The 20,931-nt window shown below is 48.2% G+C and overlaps 1 protein-coding gene across 2 annotated transcripts in view; it reads right to left on the bottom strand.

Moving 5' to 3' along the window:
• Positions 1 to 4,797, bottom strand: part of RAD54L2 (RAD54 like 2) — a 68,294-nt gene extending 63,497 nt beyond the window's left edge. Inside the window, exon 1 of one of the 2 annotated variants that reach the window (XM_032121376.1) lies at positions 4,708 to 4,797. The gene's annotated coding sequence lies outside the window, so the exon portion shown is untranslated. The remainder of the gene's footprint in view (positions 1 to 4,707) is intronic. The other variant, XM_032121380.1, reaches the window with a different exon arrangement.
• Between the last annotated feature and the right edge of the window lie 16,134 nt (positions 4,798 to 20,931).

Genomic DNA, 20,931 nt, shown 5'->3' with positions numbered 1-20,931 from the left:
TTTCAAATAGGTGTCCAAGAAGCAAATGGTAACTGCACTTTGCAGCTCAGAAATTCCTCTCAGGATTTAGGGCAGTAGTAGAGGGCACTGTTTGCATGGTTTGAATGCTGTACTCTGTGTTTATACTACAAGCCACACTGATTGCATCTAACAGATTTCTTCAGCCTGGTTTTGAAGCAACTGACTAACAATCTTCCCCTAAAGATTTCTGCATCTTTGAATGAGATCTTCAGTCACAAAGTTATTCAGCACTTTTCCCCAGCACAGGATCAATACTTCCTCCAGACAAGAGCATAGCAGCCTTTACATCTTTTCTGATGCTTGAATAACTGACTGTCACTAATACCAAACTTGGATCATTCTTCCTTTCTTTGTTTGTGCATTTCAACTTGTGGATACACTCTCAGAACAGCAGCTTTGGGACAAGCTGAGGGGCCACTCCAGAGGGCTTCAAATCACTGCTCCTACTTGCAGGTTTTAGAGCATGCTGAAAATGCTGCTATTAGGTCTGAGTGGTGTAACATTTCAAGTGAGTCACAGATACCTTTGAAATGCCACAAGATTTTTGGAGGTGTCAGACTGACCCCAAATCCAGCATTACCACTGAGTAAGAACAAGATTTCAATTACAGCTGCTCTGAGATTGCAATAGCACTGAATCAGCCTTGCTCACAGGACTGCACAGAAATTCTGCTATTCCACATCAGGCATAAATTGAGTCAATGGTACATCTGACCTTTAAGAATTTCTGAAAGCTTATTTTCTATACCTTGAGATATTTTTCAAAGTAACAAATCTTATTGATATTTTTATGCAGTTTTATACCTACATGAATGAAAGCAATATATACTTTTTCACCTTTTTTTTTCCCCTCAAAACTTGTTTCAACTTCAGATATACCAATTTTGTCTGCAAACGTGCAGTTGGCATTTGCTGGTTATCACATACAAAATACTGATCAATAACTTAGTATTGTTTAGAATTACATGCCACTAGCAAGCTGGTTTAAAAAAGGATGACTTAAAATAAACCAAATAACAAAACAACACCATCATATTCTCAGAAACTCAACCAGCTTCTAAAGGCGCCTGTTCAACAAATTTTACCTTCTCATGGCTACCTGTAATTCCGCCTTCTTTCTTCTCCCAGTCTATAATGACACTTGATTTCATCAGCTAATTCTGTCCCCTTCTCAAACAACAAATGGTTATTATTTTACCATTCCCCTTCAATATTGTTTCTTAGTAAGCATAAAGCCCTAAAAATTAAATGTGAGATTTCTAAAAGTTAACAAGAAATGAAATTTTCATTCATTGTTTCAAATTACCTAAATATCAGATCCTACACAAGTCTTCTTTTGTGCAGGTGAAAGTACTTAATAAGCACTGATTTGGGGAGCAAGGGAAATGCCAGCTCTCTATAAATTCTTTTGTTTTTACATAGCTAAAATGTTGCTTAAACACAACAAATTTCTGTCTTGAGATGAGCATTCTCTGAAACAAGTTCAGCTGTAATCAACTCAACAATCAGGTAAATATAATGCAGAAATTATTTTGGGTAAGCAGAAAACATGTCTCAAAACGATATCTGTACCAAGGATCTAGGAACAGCAAGCAGTACTTAACCTCTGCAGGACTAAGTTCTCAATAATTAGGTTTAAAATAAGAGACTTTGTTAGCAGAGAATATTTATCCCACAGGGTATTGTCTCCCAAAAACTTCTAAACCCCTGATGGAAACAAGTTCAAAGAAATTGCAGGAACATTGTTGCATGGCAACTAACAGCATTCTTAAAAACATTGTACCCTACCGTTTCATTCAACTCACACCCATAAACAACCACATTTGAAAGCACACTTTCTACATTGTTACATTCTGGGTTTGATCAAAGCAGATTCAACTCAATCTCCAGGGAAAAGTCTGCCACTCCCTTCCTAGCACAGTAACTTAATACATCTCAAAGAAGCGTTTGAAACAACAAAATTTTGAGAAACAAAGTGAAGGCAATCCAACAGGCAGACCTGTCTGCTGGGAAACACAACCAGTGAGGGTGTGACAGCAGAAGAGTTTGGAAAGGCCAGGGAGCCCAGAGTCACACTAGTGACGACTGGAATATGTGGGAAATGATGGAAAAAACTACTGTTCAGTGCTGCAGGTGATGTGATCTGACACGTGTGTGTACCTACACATGTATATGTGTGCATATGAATGAGGCTCTTTGCAGAGCTGTGTGGCAGGAGGGTGAAAGACATTGGTGGTGAGCATGTGTGTACAAATACACCCCTGCACTCAGAAACACAGCACATGGCGACAGCATGTACCAGCAGCAGCACAGCCACCCTGATCCAGGGAAACCGTGACTCCCTGGCACTCGGCACTTTTCAGAGCCACTGGAAACACCACGGGCAGTTTTGGGCATCCCCAGTACTTGACAGGCACGGATAAAGCAGAGTGGGTTCAGTGGAGGGCTACCGAGGTGCTCAGAGGGACACAGCTGTGTGAAGAGAGGCTGTGGGAGATGGGGAGGTCCAGATTGGAGAAGAAAAGGCTTTGGGGAGGTGACAGCAGATCTCCTGGACCTACACAGAGGTCTGTGCACAGAGGCACAAAGCAGGACATCAGACACAAACTGCAATGGTGCAGCTGTGACCTGACCTAGAGAAAAGGTCCTTTCTGGTGAGGACAACCAAGCACTGGAACAAGGACACAGAGACTGACAAACCTTTGTCTTTGGAGGGCTTAAGACCTGAATGAACAAAGTCCTTGTCTGACCTTGGTGTAGATCCCACTTTGAGCAGCAGGTTGGACTAGATACCTCCTGAGGCCCTTTCCATTCTGAATTATTCCACAATGTCAACTTGGATCCCAGAGAAAACCACAATGTCCTGTTACAATTTTCTATGCCAGGTTATACCTTTCAAATCTTCACTAAAATGCAACCACTATTGAGAGGAGACAAAACCCATGCTGTTTGGTTCATCTCCTCACAAGAGCACAGGATGTTCCCACCCAGGATCTGCAATAGTCTTGAGTATCAAATCAGAAATTCCAAGAGATTTGAGAGGTGCAGAAGATCCCAATTACCTGAGTGCAGTACAAGTTGAACACAGTGCCTAAACATTCAGAGCTTTTTTGGGAGAAGGTGGTGTTTACTCTGAGGCAGTGTCAACCCAGAAAACGTCACACATCCACAACAGCTCTTCCTTAAAGTAGCAACTGTATATTTCTTGAAAAGTTCATGTTCAGCACCTACCCTCAAGGAACAACCCCTATATTCTGATGCTGTAAGGTCACACAGTAAGAAGCTGCGTTGTTCTCTCTGTATATTCAGGGTGTACAGCTCCACACCTGGGAAAAGAAGCCTCGCTTAGCAAACCAAGGCCATGCCAGCTCCCACCAGGAGCACCTGCAGTGGTCTAAGCAGACTGTTTTGTTTTTCTTCTTCTGCTGGGTGCTGCTGCCCCTAGAGCAGAGCTACTTAAACAAAGGCTGTTTATCCTAAATTAATTGATTCTGCATCGAAGCACACAGAGACCACTCACAAGGCCCATTATTCCACGTCAGGGAGGGGAGCTACCACCTTCAACCAGGCAGCAGAACATCTTGAACCAACACAGAAGTTTCTGCAGTGATTTCCTATAGGCTCAGTGATTACTCACCAAGCATGATGTTTGCATAACCATACAAAGGACAACCAACGTTAACAAAGTTATAAAGACAAGCAAATGTAACCATCTTATTAGCATTAAAAAAAAAAAAAAAAAGGAAAAAAGAACATTTATTTCCTTTTACTGTTTGGGTTTGTTGGTTTGGGTTTTTTTTAACCAAAATTCCCCCACCTGCACATAGACTGGAGGGTTGTAGTAATAACTTTTTAAAGCACCAGTTCTGCAGCAATCGACAAAGAGACAGGAGGGGATTTCAATGGAGTTTAAGAGGCTCTACCAAACGTGAGCACCAAACCATCCAGTCACCCACTAACTGTTCCTCATAGGGAGCAACTTAAAAAGCCGCGAGACAGGATCAGGAGAGGAGAGGTAACAGGATCAACAGCACCAGCTCAGCACACCGAGCCTTCCCCATCCAAAGCTCACCAACAAGTCTCACACAGACATTAAATTATGACTTTGCGTGTCTGTTTACCAGTCCCATAGACCATGTTTACCAGTACCACAGATCATTGCTGCTCGGCCACAGCGGAGTGTGACAGCCGCTGGGCCCGGGCACGGCCGGGCTCCGCCAGGCCCTTCCGTCTCAGCACCGCGCTGCCAGCACGAGCGGACCCCCGGGAGCCACGGCACCCCACTGGGGACACGCGCACCCCCCGGCGCCCCCACAAGCAGAACCTCGCTCCGGCCCCGAAGCTCGGCCAGGCCAGCCCCGGGCCGGCCGCCCCGCTCCCGGTGGCGGGTGCAGTCCCAGCCCCGGGCCCAGCCCCGCAGCCCCCGGCTCCTCGCCCCGCACCGGGACCCGCCCCCCGGGCGGCTCGGCAGCACCGCCCCTCCGCCCTCCCACCCCCGCAACGCTCCCGGCCCCTCGGACCGCGGGGGCCGCTCCCCCGCCGCCCCCACTCGGCGCCCACCGCGGGCCGGGCGAGCGCCCCGCGCCGCTCCGCGCACACCCCCGGCGGGGCGGGCGGGCCTCCACCGGCGCGCCCCTGCCCGGCCCGCTCCCATTGTGGCGGCGGCCCCGCAGCGCTGCGCTCTCACCTGGGCGGCGGGCGGGGGCTGCGGCCCGGCGGCCCCGGGAGCTACGGCCGCCCCGGGAGCTCCGGGAGCTGCGGCCGCCCCGCCGCCTCCTCCCGCCTCCGCCGCTCCTCGGGCTCCGCCGCCGCTCGGGGCCGCCCCCCGTCGCAGCGCCCGCCTCGTCCCCCGGGCAGCAACAGGCGCCTCCGCCGCGAAGGTTCCGCAGGGCGCAGAAAGGTTCCCCCCGGCCCCGCGGGGCGCCGCGGCCCGAGGGGTCCCGGGGCTGGAGCGGGATGAGGCGGGATGCGGGGCCCGGCCTGCTTCTGCCCGTGCCATCGGCTGTGAGGAGAGCGACTGCGAGGGGCAACCTCCCACTGCCCGCGGAAAGCTGCTAATTAGCCACAGGGACCCGTGGTCATTAAGGCTGAGTAGCCTCGGGGGCCTCTCCTCCAGCCACCCTCAAGGCAGGGACAATAAGAAGCTTAGCTCTGGGCCTTGTCCCATCAGGTTAAATCCCTCCACATGCATAAAAATCCATCAGGCTCTGAGCCCCTGCTCTAGCGCTGGGCTCTTCACACTTTTTTCTCGTACCCAGTGACACAGGACCTGTTTATGTTCACCACTGCTGTTCCCTGTTCTCCTGCCACGAACCTGGCTCTGCTGTCTCCGTACCCTGCCCACAGGGACCGGGCAACCATCACTGAGTCCACCGAAACTCTTCTCCAGCTCGACATTTCAACTTCCCTCAGGCTGTTAAACTCCAACCTTTCTGCAGCCTCCCCAGGGTTCTTTAAAATTCAAGATCTCACAAACCAGGGGTATCCAGAAGTGCAGGCATCATTTCAGCTGAGAGTGCTGAGAAAAAAGTGAGCTCGTTGCTCACCTCCACGAGCTGGCCGTAGTCCCACAGGCACAGAGTCCACCATGTCCATCGCCTCTGTCACTGCCAGGACACTCTGCTGACACCACACCGAGATGTGCAGCCTCACAGCAGCCCAAGTTCCATGTTTTCATCTGTAACTGGGAAGAAAAAGAGCAAGGCCAGCAAAGAAAGTGCCTACCTGGTTCCCCAGGCTGGTACTCAAATATCCAGAGCAAGAAAAATACAAGTGGGAGACTGGTGTCAGGTCTGGATATGTACTAGAAGCCTGAGCATCATCAGTGCAACTCAACTGTGAGTATTTCAGCGGCCTCCTGGGTTTCAGGGAAGCCAGAGTTGATCCAAAATAAAAAGGCCATAGTACCACAGAGCCACCTCACAAACAGTGTGCCCCAGGGGTCTTGGCAAAGGCATGAGGGACCATAGTAAGCTTTTACCCTCCTCCCCTAGACACATCCAAATCCTCTAGAGGACCTTCTACTGTTAAACCTGATGTGAAAGTCCAGATTTTCCTTCCCTGCCTCATCCTGTCACACAGGGGAGACCTTCAGAGAGAGGGATGGTGGGAGAGGCCTCAAAAGCAATGGAACAAATCTGAGTTAAAGCAGGCAGAACACCCCCAGCAGAGCAGCGAGGAGTCCTTATGGGCTCTTATACTGTATGACAACATTATAACATACTATGCTTCAGGCATTTGCCCCACAGCAACATGGACGAGCACAGCCCAGCTATGGGTGGCTGCTTCACAGGCCACTCCTCTGAGCACTCCAGCAGCTAAGCACCTCCTCCCTATTTCTATAAAGTCAGCTAAAACAGAAAGCCTAGAAGATTATTCTTGGTTTCTATAAATGTATAGCCACTATCTTTCACAGCCAATGAACCTTTGCAGTTGGACACCCACGTTGTCTGGCAGACATGTTGGGCTGGGTCTGCACAGGGGAGCTGCCTGCACAGTCCCACTGCAGCGCTCGTCCCTTCACAGAGCTCCACATCTCCCACGCTTCCCCAGCAGGCAGCTCATGGTGCAGCCTCAGGGCACCCACAGATGCCACAACCAAAAACATTCAGTCCAAGCAGCAAGCGTGGGTTATGACTGCTGGTTTGCAACACTGAGGCTGGAGTTACACCATCCAGAGAGAACTGAGGTAGCAAACTCAGCTGTTATTTCTCAAGGAAGTACCCTCAAATCCCACCACACACATGAGTTCTGGCTCCTTTTAAGCAGGTACCAGCTGTCCTTTACCATCTCTGGTGGAGGATTAGTTTGTAGCAGTGACTCCTCCCAGAAAAAGCAAAGAAAGAAATGGTCTGAAATCTTCCAGGTGGGATCAGTGGTTGCCCCACAACCTGAGTGGAGCAGCCACCTACACAACCCCCCAAACGCTTTCACAGCCCTTCACACATCAGCCATCAACAGAAGCGCTTTACAAACAACCAGCTAACACAGTTCCTCAGCTCAGTGGCTGGTTGCTCACCACAGCATGTGACCTCTGCCCTTCCCTCACGTCCTTTGCCTCAGCTGAATCTGACTGAGCACCTGCAGCAGGTTTTGCTCTGAGCTGGGCAGGCACCCAGCATTGGGAAATTCCTGTAGCTGGATGTTGGGAGGCACCAAAGCAAAGGGACATGGAGCATTCCTCCTGCTTTGCCAGGCTCCTGCTCTAGCCTGCAGCAGTTATTTCAGTCTCAGAGTTGACACTTAACTTTTTCAAACCCAATCAGGGCACGGACCCACGGGGAGACCCATAAGATCTGAAGAGAAGTTGATTTTGACCTGCAGATCAGTATGTGGGGATGGAATATGTGGGCAGCAACAGAACATTCCTCACCAGGGTCCCAGGCTTTCTCCAACACCCCACTGCACCAGGTCTCCTTTGGAGACCCCTACACCTCCAAGGAACATCAGAACCACACCTCTAGGGATAAATAAAGCTGACTGATAGATGCCCTACAACTGGATCCTAAAAGAGCAAGGCAGACATTATTTTAATACAGGAAAGGCCATCAGATTTCGAAGCAACAGCTTCAACTTCTAACTCTTTAAATGCTCATATCATTTGCAGTCTGAATGGGGTTCTTGGGCAGTATCAGTTACATGGATTAGGAGCTGTAGAGGACATAAGTACAATTCTTCTTCCTGAGGTTTTTATAGCTTAATGGACAGGAAGCATTGTTGATGAGCCTCCAGCTTCTTACACTATGACCAGAATCTCCCCATCTTCCCTTTGTGCTTTTTTTCTGTCCTAGAATCACTCTCAATTAACAGTACAAAAATAAAACCGATGTCATCCATCTCTCCTAAGCTGCACATGCATTATTCATCAACATGCCCTAATTGATTCTCTCATAACCATGAGCACTTCTGCACTTGGCTGTGTTCTTCTTGTCCAGCAGAGCACAATTTATGAAGTTTTATTCTGCTTGGAAAAGGCACTTTCAAAGTAGTCCCTTCCATGGTGTTTCTGATCAGAGTATCAAGTTTGATCTCAATGCATAGAGACTTCAGTCCTGAGTTTTGTGCCCAGATAAAAGTGTAAATCAAGTAACTCTGGTGCACTGATGCTCAGTTTCCTGACTGGGAGGTCAGTACTGTTCTGGATACTCTGGGCCTTCTTCCCTATAGCAGGATCTATAAAAGAGGTGGAAGGAAAGATGTGAAAAGGACTCCACACCCCTGATTAAATGCTTTGAAATGTGTAATCTACAAAACACGTAGGGAGCCAAAATGTCCTTGCAACCGCTTTCCATGGAAGTTATAGGAGCATCTCCTAAACTACTCCACCACAGGACAAGGCTCTATGAAGGCTCCCTCTAGAGCAAGAGAAAAATACATATCCCATTTACATGAGGATAACTCAGCTTTGCCTTCAGTGCCCTGACACTAAAATACCTCTAGATTCTTTCATCCTAAGGTTTGACCAAGATTTCTGGGAATTGAAAGCCTGTGACAGAATGCTTGGAAACAGCACATACCATCAAGGTACAGTCCAGAGGCTCAGTCAGATGAACTGGTCTGAATTTCACTCTGCAACCCAAACTGTCCCTGTTCAGATGCAGAACTCAGGGCTGTAGTGTCCCTAATGCCCTGACCAGCCTCACCTGGGACTGCTACTCACAAAACCGAGCCCCGCCCATTAGCACAGGGGCTCAATTTAAACCCAGCTCTGGGAACTTATTCTTGGTCTATGTCTGCTTTGTTTTGCTGGGTTTGGTTTGTAGACTTTTTTTCTCTGCCTTAACTTTCACTCTGCCTTATTACCCTAAGCTTGTCCGATGACCTGGAGTCTTGGTGATGCTGGTTGCTGTCCCTCAGCCTGCCTGGCTTTTCTGATTCTGGTCTTGTGGTGCAAGCACTGTCGGGGGAGACCCCTGCCCTGCTGGTGCTGGGATCCCCTTGGCTCCTGGTTTCTTGTTCCTTTAAAGAACAGCAGGTATTTGCTATTGATGGAGAAGTGAGGGATTATTCCGCCTCTGCTCTTCTCCCCATGGTTAAACCTGTTAACTTCCACCCTCAGACTGTGTGTTGATGAAGACCCAGGGGCTTTATCAGGGACAGAGAGAAAGGCTATAGATTGCTTCAAACAGTGTGATTTTTCTGTTTTGCTCATTTCACAACTGTGTTTTAATTGATTACCCTAAAACTTCTCCTTACACATGAGGGTAGTACAAAAAGGAGGGGGTTTTAGGAGATGAGAGGGATATGTGCAGTTAAATGACTAATAATAAAAGGCTTTTTGGTTTTGGGTAGATATGCCACAGACATAAGGACTATGAGTGGATTATCAAGGTTTGGGAATAGAATTTAGTGCACTTTTCATGTGAATGCTGATAAGACCTACATTTGTTCCGTCAATCTGTAGACTCATCCAGGATTTATTATTAATCTGCAGCCATAAAACAAGGTAGAGAACTTTTCTCTTTGCTTTTCAATATGCTTTCTACTTTTTCATTCTTCGTGTGGGAGCTAATCCTTTGTTTATTAGAACAGTTGTAATCACTGCAAATTCTTTAAGCAGCCCATATGTAGGGGTCGGTGTTGATTTCACTTTTCACTTATTAGCAGTAATGCTTCTTTTTAGTATCATAATCCTGAAACAATGTACCACGTGAGACTCCCTGGTCATGCACATGATTGTTCAGGCAATGAGTGTCACCAGGAGCTGCTCCTTTCCCTACACTCCACTGGTCTCCAGGGTTGGCTCCCACCTGGAGCCCTGCAGGCATTGCCCACTATCCACCACGCAGAGCCAGTTGTTCTAGAGGGGTGTAATCATACTAATGGCAAAAACTGGTGTGCTTGAAAGCCACAATTCATTATGCCATTCATCCCAGCATCTCTTGTCTTTGGGAGGGGTTCTTCACAGCAGCTATTCCTGCTTCTTCACTCAGTGGGAATACACTGGTGTAATTCAGGGCTCTCTGCAGCCTGCCCTCCTGCAGTGGGTGGTATCTGAGTCTTGAAATAGGCAAACATCATTGTAGTTTGCTTTCCTCCATGATAGGTGAATTCACTCATTTGAAAAGCAGTCCCTGAACAACAACTGTTTAAACTACATTAAACAACTTCTTCTCTTTCATTGACTCTTCTGGCTTTACAATTGTTTCTGAGGTTTAGGAGCTCGAGGATGTGTTTCAAAAGCACATTTTCATTCCTGCAAGGCTCAATCTCTGGGGCATGACTTAACTAGGTAATTTTGATGGTGGATGTATTTAAGTAGGGAAATTATGGAACTGTATGTATGAAGGAGGTAATTTGGGGCTGCCTGTATGAATAAAATGTCCTGATACATAAAATGGGAAGCACCATTAACATGTGATTTCTTCACCTGGATGGCTGGAGCCATGGTGAATGACCTTCCTTGCTAAAATGCAGCAAGATCTGCTAGGTAGGCCAATGCAGGAGGGAGGGGAGGACAATGCAATCAATAGGCTGGGCAATTATTTTTGGAAACTTACTGTTTACAGATCAGAATAGCAGTTAAGGTGACAACATACCTGTTGTAAGAGTTTGGAAACTGTACTGGGTTCCCTTTCAGGCACTACCAAAGGGTTATGAAACACCAAATGGTTCTTTTTATAGTGCAGGGACATGTGTTCAGCATGTGGGGAAACAAGACTCAGATCCTTCCCTTTTTCCAGTTTCTGGTGGAGGAAGCAGCCCCTGGGATTCCCCTCATCACCCTGTGTGGTGACCCAGCACAGGACCCCAAATATACCCTTTCTGACTTGCAGCTGCACTGTGCTTCCTCCTTGCCCCTCTCCACCCACATTATCGCCCTGGTGAGAATAAATGTGGGAAGTAAATTAAGCCATACAATTTATGTTCCTGTCTGCACCCTGGCCTAGACCACATAAAGGATGGTCTGAAAAAGATTAATTTGCTGAAGTTAATTGGCATTAGGAGAGGCAAGGTATCAGTAACAACTTTATTTTATTTCCAAGCATCTAAAATAACTATACAAAAAAAAAGCAAATTAATCAGCAAAGTGTCCTCACTGCAGCCAAGCTGCTCACACCCATGGAGAGGGGTTGTTACAGGTGGCTGAGCCTGCAAACCCTGCATAGCAACCAGAATAATGTGAAGTATTAGGGCAAAATTAAAGAAAAAACACAAAAGAAGAGACAGAAGAAGGCAGAGAATGATGGGACTGTAGAGGCAGAGGGTCAGAAATCAGCCAAGCAATAGGAATGAAGTTTACCCAGACAAGTTTGCCTGTATAAGTGTCCCTGCCACCAACTTCCACAGCCCTGGTGTGCTTTCCATAGAGTCACAAATGGACAGGACATGGACACAGGGCTGCAGCAGATGACAGCCGTGCTTGCTCCTTTGCACAGCCTCGTGCTCCACAGGAGTGAAGAGCAGTGGGCAGAGCAGGTTTTTCCACTGATAGAGACTCCTGCAAGACCAGCAGCCAGAGGAGGTGTTTTGGCACATCTGCTGGTAGATGAGCTGGAGACAGGGACTCCGGCTCTTGGGATGCCTCGATGTTATCAGATCTGTGCACCTCTCAGGGCTTCGCAGGAGAATTGCAGAGCTCTTCAGCTGTTTCAGGCTGGAGATAATTCCACAGCACACAAGCTTGTTTTTCTTAGTCATCTTTCATTTTCTTAGTCATTTTCAGCTAGTCCACATCCTGGATTTAAAATTGCTTGTGTACAGACTGGGTGCAGAGCTGAGCAGGAATGGATTGCTCCCAGCTGGTGTCTGCGTGGGAAGGAGACTGCTGAATTCCCAGGAGATGTTTGGGACACAAGTACTCCCAGCAATTTCCCAGCATCAAGTGATTGGAGATGGGACGAGAGGCATGGAGCAGAACTAGCAGACCTGGATGCTGTGACTGTGGCTGAAGCACAGGGTGAAGTCAAAGAGTCCTTCCAGAATAAAACAGCTCAGGGATGTGGATGCTGCATCTGACACTTACATGGGGAAGACGGGAGCTACGGCCCTCCCTCCAGCAAACCCTCCTCAGCCAGTGCTGAATCCCTCCTGGGGATTATTCCTAACTGAGCAAACTGCCCTGCCCCAGACACCGTTTCCTTAGGAAGGAAGATACAAGCTCTGGAATTTGATAGTGTCTGCAGGGTGACACATTCTCCTATGTGCACAGGATAAGGGGTACAACTCCACCAACTACAAAATGTATGTGTCACTAAAGTCTTGGCAAAGGTTCATCCAGAGAGGACCGAGAGAGAAAAGCAGCATCAGGAATTGGAGCAAAAACTTTTCCTTGTAAGTGTGGGGAGTCTCTGCAACCAGTCCAGCAAAACAAAAGGTTTTGTGAACCTGCCTAGCTCTCCTTTCCCATTTTCCAAGGCTCTTGGGAGAGTAATGCTGATCAAGTCCAGGCAAAGAGGGAACTAGTTCAGAAGAGCGGGAGCCGTGAGACCTCAGCACTCCCTTTTCCCTTTGTGAAAGGGAGAGATGGGGAGTTGCATGGTTGGACCTGGAAATGCTGCTCTAAAGCAAACACTGAGTATTCACCATCTGGATGGTGGGTAACCGCAGCTCGCTTGGAAAACTTTCCACAGCAGACAACGTTGTTTCCTGCAGCTCTCCCTTGGGGATCCATCTTCCAGGAGATTCTCTCCTCACTCATGGTAGTTTTCTGTAGCCCAGGAGAAGGCAACAGTGGTTAACAGTAAGTAGCGGGAGGAGGCTGTGTCTCAATGAGCTCATCTGGCCTGATGCACCTGTCTGGTACAAAACAGGCTGGGAATAATCCCAGCCAGCCTGCTGGGAGAGGCTGGGATGAAGAGAATTCAAAATGTCTATGGTGAAATCTTGCCTTTATTATCCTAGTCACTAACATCCCACATATTTCAAGGAGACCAGCATTTTACTCCCACGATCCAAAGACAAAGCAAAATAAATCTTGGTACTCTGAGCCACAGTGCAAAACTCTGATTTCTAGAAAATAGCATCCTAGCCTTGAGGAGTGGCTAAACATGCCTCCTTCTTCCTTCCAGGCTTAAAGCTTTGTATCCCTATTGCTAAAATCTCCTGTGAGTTCTGCTGTTGAAACAGCCTGTAAAAGCCATAAATATCTCTCATTATGTCCTCCCATCTTTTTAACTTCTCTTTGGGCTAAAGCATTGTTTTCCTCCCAGACTACACTGAAGAGTGCTGCCCAGGTACTGCATTAAATGTAATGAAATTATGATAAGCACACAAATGTTACATTAAACACAAACATAGACTGTGAAATAAGGTAATACAGGGAAAAATCCTGTTGATCCTATCCAGTTGTAGTGGTGATTTGGTATGCCCAAAAACTGAAAATGATCCTTTTTGTCTGGAGAAGACTTGATGAAAAAAGATGCAAGATACAAAAATCTCAGGAAAAAAAAAAAATTCTTCAGTGGTGCATGCCAAAATGATCCCTCCAGAATGTCCCTATTTCATAAGTAGTTGCTTTTTCTTGCAATTTAGCCATCCTATTGCAGCAGGTAGATACAGACACGTTGTTGCAAATGCACCATGAAATATGGTGAAACAAGTGCACTGCCAGGCTGGGAATGGTATCCACTTTTTTGTAACTGCTCACTGAGAAAAATTGGTATTTTGATAGTTTGTTGTTCCTTTGTGTCCAGAAGTGGTAAAAATGTGTCTTTCTCAGAAACCTCGTCCACTCTAGGTCGGGTGTGTGTTACACATATGCCTGGTGTTCAACCTGAATGGAAATGCAGAGCTTTGCATCACCCATTTATTGTCATTTGCAGCCATTACTGTGCATCTGAGCTGCCCTTAACCCCAGCCCTGGAAGCGAAGAGGACATTCAGATAATTCTGTAGTTATCATTTATCAATGCTGGTTTTAGAATAAGGATAAGGATCCAGCACTTATCTACATCCCAAAAGGAATAGACTACTATATGAAATACCCTGCACTCCTATAAATGCAACTAAATGTTCACAAACAAGGTTCCCTGGAGAATAAAGCCCATGAGTATGTCCCTGCAGTTGCTAACACTGCCTGCTGTGCCCTGGGAGGCAGTGGGATTTTTCTCCTTTGTGGGTTGGCACCCAATTTGATTCCTAAAAAATCAGTGCTTTTCCCTTTCCCTTCTGCCATATTGTCAGGTGCTTCTGATTTATTTGTGCAAAGAAAATTTATGAAGCTTCATTCTTGCTATATTCCCTCTCCACTAAGGATATGAAGCTCCCGGAAGGAAGAAAAGACACTGTTACCTACATGAGGGAACAAGTGGAAGAGGGAAGGGAAGAGCCTTGAGCTGGTGCTGCTGTCTTAATGTGGCACTTTGAGTTCAGCAGCAGAACCAGAACTTTATCAAGTCACCACGATGTCAGGGATCTGGGTCTGCACCAGTAACATCATGCCCCAAGGCCCACCTGCATTCCTAGGTACCTGGGCTTGGAGGTGCTCAGTGTTTCAGGAAGCTGCCCTCAAATACCCCTGTCCCAGAATGTTTCTGGGGCTGCACAGGCTGTTCAGGGTCAGGGCAGCACAGACAGTGTTGCCAGAGGAAGTAATTTCTTCTGCGTGAAAAGACATAAACTATTTCATGGCAGAGGAAAACTTAGGGCAGACTCCCCCAGCTTTACAGCACCTCATTTCAGCTGGGGATTTCCCCATGTCAAATGCTTTTGGATGCTTTATGCTGCTAAGGGAGCTTCAGAGCTTCTTCCTAGGCGTGGCTGAATGTGAGAGCCAAGTGTTCAGACTTTACAGTGCTCCACGTCCCAGTGTTTGGGCAGTACCTGCAGTGGGGCCACACACGTGTGGCTGCTGGGAGTCAATATCTGTGGAGCTCCCAGAGCCATAAGCACCACCATGGACAAGCCAAAGATCAGGATTGCCTAATACAGGAGAAGCTACATATGACAAACACCACATAGCTGCTACTAAGACTCTTGGTGGAATCCCTCTGTGATGAAACAACTCATAACACAGAATTAACATGTTTGTACATGTGCCTGTCACCATTATAGCCCACTTTCATCATTTTGCTTGTTGCTTCCATGTGCATCAAAAATTGATACATAAATGCACTCGACCTAATTAACTCCTATAGGAGAAGTCATGAGGAGAGCAGATATATAACCTGCACTTAAGGCCTGATAAAAAGGAAAAAAAAACCAACAGAAACAAAACAAAACCTCCTCTTAAAAAGGCTAGTAGTCTTAAAATGTACTTTTCCCTGGTTCTGTTTGGTCTTCGTTTTTTAAAGCTGCTGTTGTTACAAATAATCCCTGAGATCCTTGTTGCTGGAAAACATAAGGAACAATTGTTTGTATTCCCAGTGTGTGTCTTGCAGGCATTTCACAGCATGCTGTGCATAGTCTTTTCTTGCTTCCTTCTGTATGAAGAGCTTTCTTTGCTGGTTGTTTCCTATAGTAACAAATCAGATAAAAAAAAGGAAAACCCTTGTTAAGCCACAAAAGCTAGCAAGGGATTTTGTTTAGTGCCTGAAATGAGCTTTTAACACTCCCAGTTAGAGAAATGAGTTTAGTCAGGAAATGATGTCTTGTTACCATGATGCCACTTTCTGTGTACTAACTGTCCCCTGCATTTCTCATGTTCTCCCTCGTATACTCTCCGTGCATGGTTTATCAGTGCACTCCACTCTCCCCAAAGCTCTTTCCTTTCACAGCTTCATACCCCTGGATAGCTCATATATCACAGGACACATCAACAACCCCACTTTTCAGTAATTTGGGAGAAAGGAGAGGTATGAAAATCTGCTTGAAGTTGCTGGGTGTGTGTGAGAAGCTGAACACAAAGACCGCCGTAGCAGCAGTGCAGCAGCGTGGTCAGAATTTGGGGCCATGCTGCTGGAAAGCAAGAGGTGTCTGTCAGTGTATACTTCATGCAACATTGATCACTTTGTACTATTTAACTTTTTTGTTGACTTTCAGCCTGCAAACGCAGATGTGCTGTCACTCAGATGCTCAGCTAGGCAGAGTTATGTGCTCTTGGCATCACACCGAGTGTCTGAATGGAGCGTTTTGGCACCAGCCTGTTTGGAAGAGAGCTGTTTGCCTGCTCATGTTCTCATTAGTATCTGAGCTGATGAACGACATTCTTCTGCATTTCCATGTTCCTAGATATAGATCTGGCTTCTCTCTTCAGTCTGGGCTAAATGCTCGGGGGGAGCTGGCTGAGGAGCCTGTGTCTGCACTGCTGAATCCAGGCAAACACTGGGAGACTGGGGAGCAGCCTGCCTGATGGCAAGTCCTGCAGATCCTGTGAGTGTCGGGAAGAGTTAGTGTAGCTTGCCATGGTACAGTCCTTGATACTTTCAAGAGTGAACTGCTTCTACTGATCTATCCCAGTAAGACAATACACAATGGTAGCTCAGCTGCTGCCAGGATGTTTGTCTCTCCCCGGCCCCTCATAAATACCTTAGCTGGTTTTAGTTTGTGTTGCTGTTTTAGCTCCAGCCCAGAGAAAAGCCTGCCCCAGAAGTGTTGCTATCACTCTCCTATCACTCTTCCCTCTCCCCACAAACAACCACCATTGAACTCCTTATGCAGTAGGTGCCATCAACCTGCGGTCACTGTTCCCCACTCTGTCTTTTTATCTCAGTGAGAAACTTCTCTTTGAGCTTTGCTTGGCCTTTTCTGCTGGAAAGAATCCCCAAATGCTCTCTCCACACACAAGAGCAGGCACAACTCTCAGAAAAGGCCGCAACTGCATTCCCTGGATCAGCACCCACCTCTGCTGCCCTCCACGCATTTCCTCTTTGCACTCCATCCATGAGCAGGCCTCCCCTGCCTCTTCCACTGTCACTCAGAAACAGCAAAGCAGCATAGGCAGAATTTGATTGAATGAACACATTTTGCCTGCCCTGTTACATTTGATATCTCTCTCCAGTTGTTGGGTGTTTTTGCTCTCTGTGTGTGAGCACACAGATGGCTCCTCTAAGCACCTCGGTCCCGGATGATTGCTTGTTAATTTTTGCTTTGGGCTATTTTGAGCTTTTTCCTCTCCTCCCAGGAGGACGCTGGTGTGGTGTGATGATGCCGGTGTGCCACCTAGTGATTGAACTACTCCCTTGTCGCACATCATTTATCAGGGCACTCAGTGCGTGTATTTCGGCCCCATTTGCCCATGGTCACCTGGATCGCAGGTAACCTGCGGCAATGCCTGCAGCCCCTTTGCTCTGCTCAGTCTGTCCATGCGGAGGGGATCCCACTGAACTGCTTTTCCCTGCTTACTTCACTTTGTACTTTTTTTCTTCCTTTGTACTTCTTTCTACTGTGTTATCTGCAGTCTCTCTGACGTGGGCAAGAAATGGGAAATCATTTGAGGCGTGCTGGCTGCCAGCTTGGAGGTCACCCACGGCCATCATCTAACCCATCAGGCAATATTTTTGCGCAACGTGAAAATTTAGCGGTAGATACATGTCAATCTAGACTCTGGAGGAGTCTAGACAGTGTTTAAAGCCCTTTAGGCATGAGGGGTATCATTGCAGATATTTAACCACTTCTGAACTATTCGGGCAAATCCAGGCTGGGAGAGCAATACATGGTCCTAAGGCTGGAGCTGAGGTCTTTTTGTAGGGCTTTGTGCCTGCTGCCCACTCCCCAGATTCCCAGAGGCACGCAGGAGAGTGGAAGGGAGGAAGGCACTTGGCAGAGAAGTGCAGCACAGCCGGCTGACCTCCTCTGCTTCCCTGGCAAACGCGCTCTGTTCCCAGGTGCAACTCCCCAGACGTCTGACCTCCCGCCCGGTTCCTGCAGTCCCCCGGGGCATGGGCGTTGCAAAGAAACACTCATCAGTTTACAAGCAGCTGAGCAGCGCAGGTTCAGACCCTCCCAAAGGTTCAGGTGCCGGCATTGTACCTGTCCCTGGATGCTGCTGGGAAATCCTGCTGGGTGCATTTGCAGCTGCAGTGTGACACAGAGTGCTGGGAAGGGACTGAACTCTATTCACTCACTACTCACCTGCTATGAGTCATGCAGCACAATTATGCTGCAGAGGCTGGTACTGCTCGGTCAGTAACCTCTGTCACACTGCCCTTCAATAGGAGCTCAACTGCAGGGAGAAACAGGGTGACAAGCAAACTGAGTCCCACAAGAGGATGGGGCAATTAATGAAAAGTTGAGTGTAGGAAGTCCACAAACTTTATCACTGTAGATCTGTGTTGCAGGTCAAGGTGAGCAATTAACACTTCTCAAAGCCTCAAGAATCCTTCCTCTCCTCGTAGGGCAGCTGTGGTGAGGAGGCTCTGAATGTTGTGAGCTTTCTGATAATGACCTTTTTCTCATTCTCAGAGCAAAGGTCTATCAGGCAGAAGGTGAAGCTGCTGCCTGGAGCCCGGGTCTGTGGCTCTCTGCCTTTGTCAGCAGCTGTGAAAGATGAAGCATCGCAGACACATGCTTCCACCCCTAGCTGTACTCAAGGCATCCTTTGGAAACACAGTTTATGTCTTCCTGGCTTCTCCTACCAGTACTGTTCCTCCTCTGATCCCACAACTAACTGTCCTTCAGTCTAGAAGTTTATGAGGGCCCCATGAAATGGCTTTATCTTCTCCTGGTAAACCACAGTATTGAGAGGTGATCTGGGATGTGACAGCAATAGAGAAATGGTTACTTGTTTCAAGGAACCTCCAACCGTGATTCAGCCATAAACCCTTATTACTATCAGTTGACCATCCTGTGGAATATGTTGTTCTTCTGGCTGGGGAGCCCATGGAGGTGAACATGCAGAGATAACCTTCCCTTCCTTGCACACTACAGGCCTCTCTCTCAGCTACAAGATCCCACAGGGCGAGTGGTGCCAGCTCACTGCTGGCCTCTTGTTTTTATTGCTCTGCAATCCACGGCCATATTTTGCATTTGTTTTGCGGGGTTTTTTCTTCGATTGCATCATTCAGGTGAAGTGTTGTTGTGAGGGTGGGGGCTTACTCACTAAATCCAGTGCTGCAGGATTCTCACTGTTGCACTCATTATGCTGGAGTTAATCAAGATTGACAGTCAAACGTTGTAAGTGTGGTAGCAGAATCTCTACCTGTGCAAACACTGCCTGGGGCAGGGATTTATGCAGTTGCAGTACAAGAAAGTGGATTAATGTGGACACTGTGGGGCATCTTAGATAGGAATGGTGCTTGTGAAGCTTTTCCTTGAGAGGGAGGACTCTCTTTCCCCTTATTTACTTATTTTTTATTCATATTTATTCTTCTACGAGAAAAGCTTCTGCCAGTACCTGGGCAATTACTAGAGCACAGCAGCACAAACTGGGATTTCATTGCTTCCATGCTGTCTTGTTCCCGACAGGTGAGCCAGTAGGACTCTCACCTGCCCTGTGGGAAACAAGAATGTTAGAGTGAATCCTTCCCAAATATCTCCAGGGTCTGGAAATGCAGGAGCTGGAGGCCTGAGCATTTTGGACAGCTTGTAGAGGAGGCTGTGGCAGAGCCAGAGAGAGGCTGTAGCTGTGCCCTGTGCCAGCAGCCTGCCAGGCTCTGGCAATGAGCAGCAGGCTCCGAGCCTCCTCACCTGTTCAGGTGAACTGGGAACTGAACACCACTTTCCCTGAGAAGAGACCCTGTCTCCAGTGCACCATAGATATGGCAGGAACTGGAAACCTTAATTTTTCTCTCAGCCCTTTGAACTTGGGGATGAGGGGTGGGAATGCTCACCTCTGCAACTCCTCCTGAACAGCCCATGGCTGCCTCGAGGCTCCCAGATGCCTTGCAGGGGGAGAAGAAGGTGCAGCTGTGGACGTGATGATCTTCCCTGGGTAATAATGCTGCAGGCAGGTCTGTTTCTTTTGATGCTCCAACCAGCCATGAGGGCCTGGCTGAGGAGTGTACTTTTCCAGATCTTCCTTGTCCTCAGAAATGGTAACTTTGCTGAGACCACGTGGATCTTCTCCATGTGTAACTTGATACACCAGGGACCGTACAGAATAACAGTTCATTACCACTGTAAAAGCACACAGGAGTAGGAATATTCCCACTGTGGAACCAACAGACAAAGAAAAACAATCCCAGAGGAACAGAAGACTTTGCATGTGGAAGGCACACAGGGATGGGGCGATGCAGTGCTGAAGGGTTTCTTTCCACACAGACTCTCATCGCATGCAGGTGCATAACTTCTCCTGGAAGGACAGCGGGAAGGACTGGCGAGTGGATGAGCTCTCCAGAGCTCATCATGAGCACCTGTAGGAAGGGTGGGAACGTGGGAAGAGGAGTTTTCCTGAGACACCCAGGGGAGCCTGAGTCTCCTCTTCCTCCTTTGTCGTGGCTCGGAGCAGAGGTGGAGGTGGGTGTTCAGTTCTGCTGCGGGGTTTAGCTACAGCTGCGAAAATCAGCCCTCGTTTAAGTGTGAAGGAGCCAGGACGTTGTTCCTGTGTTGGAGATAAGGAGAGGAATAACTCAGGAGTAGGAGTCGGCGTGCTCGGCATCCGAGCTCTCCTGCAAGCTGCCCTCCTTCTGAAACACCTCGCTGTCCAGCTGGAGGTCACCTAACAGGTGAACAACACAGTGAACAACCTTCAGCCTTGAGAAAGGAAGGGCAGCCGCAGCTGGTGATGGTCCCGCCGTGGGACTGGAGGGCGGATGGCGGCGTGCCCAGAAACATGCTGCTATCGGGGCGGACTCGCGGGTATCGGGGCCAGCAGCTGCTGCTCGGCGGCTCCTCCGTGCAACACCGTGCCGCGGACCAACAGCCTCGCCCCTCTCCCTGGAGAACGCCACGTAGAGCGCCGACCCCTCCGCCCAGACCCGCCGCGCTGGGCAATGGCGGCGCGACCCAGGAACTACAGTTCCCAGCACTCCCCGCGGCAGCAGCGTCCGGAAGAACGCATGCGCCCCGCGCGAACTCCCTTTCCCGGCAGGCCGACCGAGCGCGTGGCCCCCGCCCCGCTCCCTCACGGCCGTGAGGCGCGCGCCGTGACGCAG

This window comes from Corvus moneduloides, chromosome 11 (assembly GCF_009650955.1).
Source record: "Corvus moneduloides isolate bCorMon1 chromosome 11, bCorMon1.pri, whole genome shotgun sequence".
Lineage (NCBI taxonomy): Eukaryota > Metazoa > Chordata > Aves > Passeriformes > Corvidae > Corvus > Corvus moneduloides.
The sequence above is the reverse complement of the archived record's forward strand: the minus strand, read 5'-3'. Positions and strand labels throughout refer to the sequence as shown.